Source organism: Arachis ipaensis, chromosome B01 (assembly GCF_000816755.2).
Source record: "Arachis ipaensis cultivar K30076 chromosome B01, Araip1.1, whole genome shotgun sequence".
Lineage (NCBI taxonomy): Eukaryota > Viridiplantae > Streptophyta > Magnoliopsida > Fabales > Fabaceae > Arachis > Arachis ipaensis.
In genome coordinates this window covers 26,682,794-26,688,039 of record NC_029785.2, presented here as the reverse complement: position 1 = coordinate 26,688,039, position 5,246 = coordinate 26,682,794, and positions in this window count along the sequence as shown.

The following is a 5,246-nucleotide window of genomic DNA, read 5'->3' as shown; positions in this document are numbered from 1 at the left end:
TTGATGAGGCCCATGATGGCGGCCTCTGTTGGTAGGCTTTGTATGTCTAGGCATGTTTTGTTGAATCTTTCCATGTAGTTGCGAAGACTTTTTCGATCTCCTTGCTTGATTCCTAGTAGACTGGGGGCGTGCTTAGCTTTATCTTTTTGGATGGAGAATCTGGACAGGAACTTTTTGGCTAAGTTATCAAAGCTTGAGATGGACTTCGGAAGTAGGTTGTCGAACCATCTAATTGCTGTCTTTGTGAGAGTTGTTGGAAAAGCTTTACAGCGAACTGCATTTGAGATGTCGGTGAGGTACATTCTACTTCTGAAATTGCTGAGGTGATGGTTGGGATCTGTAGTGCCATCGTACAAAGTCATATCCGGAAGTTTGAAGTCCTTAGGGATTTTGGTCTTCATGATTTCCCTAGTGAATGGATCTTGATCCTTGCGAGAGTTGTCCTCAGGAGTGGACCGAGTAGCTTTGGCTTTGAGATCGGCTTCGAGTTTTAGAAGTTTATCTTCTAATTTTCGGTGTCGCCTTACCTCTCTTTGTAGATCCTTCCCAACTTCTCGTTGATGCTGGGTTTCTTTTTCAAGTTGCTTTAAACGATCTTGAAGCGCTTCTATCACTCCCGGATTTAATGATTTTTTGTCCCCGTTAGATTCCGGAGTATCTTTCAGTGTAGTGTCCGCGTTTTTGCACGATATTCTATCCTCTAGATTTGAATCGTGGTCGTTGTCATGGTCGTCCGCCATGGTGATGGGATGACTTCCAAGTTCCCCGGCAACGGCGCCAATGTTTCGAGGGTTACCTGAAACTGTAGGTCGATCTCGGGTGAGATCTTCTGTACTAGTCAGGGATGACGTGTCCGGCTGGTGGATGGCAGCCGGAGCTGTCGTGTCTGACTTGTGAAACTAGCTGCACTGCATCACCAGAGGGTGGGGGTACCTGCAAGAGACTCCGATGCTTAAGTTAGCATGGGTATTAAGCAGGTTTTTAGTAGAATCAGAGTATGAGTTATACCTGCGTGCTCCAGTGTATTTATAATGGTGTAGAGTGACCTTTTTAGATAAGATAAGTTAGTTATCTTATCTTATCTTATCTTTGGGTGAGGTCAGCTTATCTTCAAGGGAACTGCCTTTATCTCTTTAGGCTTGGATTGCCTTTGGATTTGGATCGTGTTCCTCTATTTGGGCCCTCTACTTGGGCTTTTCTGTCGATTTGGCCGAGCTCTTTGCGAAGAGGTCGGATAGCTTAACCTGAAGAGATCGGTCGCTTTGTTACTAAACATCCTGGGTCGGGTAGCTTGACCCAGGGTGTGAACACTTACCTTTCCTTAGAATTGAGTAGAGGAGAAGTGATTTCAGAGCTGATACTGCCATAAATCTGGATAGAGTGGCCAACATTCCATTTAATTGTTGGACCTCTTTAACACAGGTCAAACTTTTCATATTGAGTATAGCTTGATATTTATCTGGGTTAGCTTCTATGCCCCTCTGGGTCAGCATAAACCCTAAGAACTTCCCAACTTCTACTGCAAAGGTGCACTTTGAGGGGTTTAACCTCATTTTATGCTCTCGTATAGTAGAGAACACTTCTGAGAGGTCGGACAATAGTGTTCCATCCTCTTTGGTCTTAACGAGCATGTCATCCACGTATACTTCCATGAGTTTTCCTATGTGAGAGGAAAACACCTTATTCATCAATCGTTGGTAGGTAGCTCATGCATTCTTTAATCCAAAGGGTATCACTATGTAGCAATAGTTTGCCTTTGGAGTTATGAAGTCTTTTCTTGGTCCAACTCATACATCGAGATTTAGTTATATCCCGAGTAGGCATCCATAAAAAATAGGTATCTATATCCTGATGATGAGTCGACTAGAGCGTCTATACTGGGCAGTGGATAAGGGTCTTTAGGGCAGGCTTTATTAAGGTCGGTATAATCAAAACACATTCTCCACTTTCCATTTTGTTTTTTCACCAACACGATGTTGGCTAACCACAGTGGATACTTAACCTCCCTTATAAACCCTACCTCCAGTAGGGCTCGTATTTGTTCTTCCATGACCTGTGTTTGCTCTGGTCCGAGCTTTCTTCGCTTCTGCTGAATAGGTCAGGAACCTGGGTACACAGCAAGCTTATGGCACATCAGGTCGGGATCTATACCCAGCATGTCAGAAGCTTTCCAGGCAAAGAGAGAGGAGTTTTCTCTCAACAATTTAACGAGTTGTTTCTTTAGGCTTTCCTCCAAGTTTGCCCCTATACTCGTCGTTTTGTCGGGGTGGTCTCCGATTCGTATCTCTTCTGTTTTGCCTTCTGGTTGGGGTCGTAGTTCTTCTCGAACTCGGACTCCACCAAATTTAATTGTATTAGCTTCTTTGCCTTCGGAGCTGTCTTTTAAACTGAGGCTCTCGTTATAGCATTTTCTTGCTAGCCTTTGATCTCCTTTAATGGTGGCGATTCCTTCAGCTGTGAGAAACTTTATGCCTTATGTGGGGTGGAAACGATGGCTGCAAGTCGGTTCAGGGTTGTCTGACCTATTAGTGTGTTGTATGTTGAATTTTTGTTGACTATAATGAAGTCGATACTTAGTGTCCTTGACCTAGCTCCTTTTTCGAAGGTGGTATACAATGAGATGTAGCCCAGAGATGGAATCAGGATATCTCCCAGTCCAAAGAGGCTATTTGGGTATGCCATTAGATCCTTTTTCTCTAACCCGATCTTGTCAAAGGTGGGCTTAAATAGGATATCCGCTGAGCTGCCTTGATCCACCAAAGTTCGGTATGGGTTAGCATTTGCTAAGATCATAGTTATTACCACTGGTCATTGTGCCCAGGTATTATTCCTTGAGCATCTTCTTTAGTGAAGAAAATGGTCGGTAAGTCGGGTGATTGATTGTCCTGTCTGACTTGATATACTTCCTTGAGGTGCCTTTTCTGCGAGGATTTTGATATTCTTCCTCCTGCGAATCCACCACTGATCATATGTATATGTCGTTCTGGGGTGTGAGGAGGGCGTTCTGGTCATCCTCCTTTTTCATCCCGTCTTCTCTTCCTCGGGTCATCCGACCCGTCTGCAAGGTATCTATCAAGTCGGACTTCCCTAGCTAACTTTTTGATGACATTCTTGAGATCGTATCATTCATTAGTGGAGTGCCTGTACAGCTTGTGGTACTCACAATATTCTGTCTGACTTCCAGCTTTCTTGTGCTTAATCAGTCGAGGAGGTGGAAGCTTCTCTGTATGGCATATCTCTCTGTAAACATCGACTAGAAAAATCCTTAGAGGGGTGTAGTTGTGATACTTTCAAGTCTTTTCCACATGTTTCTCTTCTTTTTTCTTGGATTTCCTTTCTTTGTCCTGATTTTGATAGTAGGGTAAGTTGGCTCGCGGGAAAGGTTCTCTGAGTCAGGAGTTTTCTTCCATGTTGATGTATTTTTTGTCCTTTCTTGTACTTCATTCAGAGAGGATGGGTGTCGCTTAGATATGGACTGGGAGAATGGTCCTTCTTTTAGGCCATTAACCAAACCATTATTACCGCTTCAGTTGGTAGGCTCTGAATCTCTAGGCAAGCCTTGTTAAATCTTTCCATATAGTCACGAAGGCTTCTCCCAACCTCTTGCTTTACTCCTAGCAGGCTCGGGGTGTGCTTTGTTTTGTCTTTCTGAATGGAGAATCAGGTCCGAAACTTTCTGGCCAGGTCGTCAAAACTAGTGACCGACCTGGGGACAGGCCATCAAACCATTTCATGGCAGCCTTCATTAAAGTAGCCGGGAAGGCTTTGCAACGAGTCGCATCAGTAGCATCAACCAGGTACATTCAGCTTCTAAAGTTGCTAAGATGGTGACTTGGATCAGACGTTCTGTTGTAGAGATCCATCTCGGGTGATTTGAAGTTTCGAGGAACTTTAGCCCTCATGATCTCTTCTATGAATGGATCCTATCCTCCTAAGGGACTTTCATCATGGTTTGTCCGAGTATTCCTTCTTTGTAGTGTCAGCTTCCAGTTTTTGTAACTTGTCTTCTAATTCCTTTCGTCGCCTTACTTCTTTTCGCAACACCCATTCTGCTTTCCGTTGTCGATCAGCCTCATGTTCGAGCTGTTGAAACCGATCCCCTTGACCATGGACGAGATCCAGGATCTTGGTCACATGAGGTGGATCCTCCGCCTCGAGATGGTGGACCTCGGACTGAATCCTTCTTGTTTGAGGATTTCCAGAGGTGCCTTCCTCGTGGGGGCCATGATGTGGTGGCAGAGGAGAAGCAAGAGGGTTTGGTCCTCTGGATGGTCTTCTAGTTCAGACTCAGATGCCGTATAGCCGTCTCTGAGCTCGTGGTCCGCCATTTGTCAAAGGGTGAAATCCAGGTTCCCGGCAACGGCACCAATGTTCCAAGGGTTACCTGAAACGGTGATTTAGGCCTGAACGTGAGGTTCAGGTCCCCTAGTATGGCAACGTCCAACTTGATGTGGCGAGATACCGCCTGTCCAAGCTTCTCATGAGGAGTGGGGAGTGGTACCTGCAAGAGACTCCGATGCTTAAGTTAGCAAGGGTTTTGAGCAGGTTTTTAGTAGATTAGAACGTGTCTTATACCTGGGAGGTGCCAGTGTATTTATAGTAGAGTAGACAATCACCTTTGTTGTAGTAGTTCTATCTTTTTTGATAGATAAGTGTTCCCTTTATCTTAGGAATTTGGTGAAATTTACCTTCTAGATGAGATAGAGTTGTTTGGAGAGACTCTATTGAGGCGGTTACGCCAGATTGAGCTGGGCCTCTAGGTCATTGTCTGACCTCTTTAAAGAGGTCGAATCTATGAATAAGTCCACCTTTATTGGTGAGCCTTTTAGGTTATTGGGCCTGACTTTCATTTATTAGACCAGGATATGAACAGTTATATTTATTTGAACTAGTGTTAATGTAGTTTTCTTGTTATATCATTGTAAGACTTTATTTCTCCTTAAATTCTTGTATTTACATGCTATTGTTTCTATGTATATTGGTTGGTTATTTCTGTGTTCAGTAGATAGTTATTTTTGTATTTAGTGGTTGATTATTTTTGTATTTGTATTGTTATTTCTTTGTTTATTGGTTAAGTAGTTTGAATTTGTGGTGTTGTAGTTTCTTTGATATATTAGTTTAAAATTTTTTTTTCTAAATTTTTTTATTTGCTTGCTATATATTTTTGTGTTTAATAATTAGTTATTTTTGTATATATTTGTCATTTTTTTATTATTTTTATGAGTATAACTTTCATTTTATTTTTT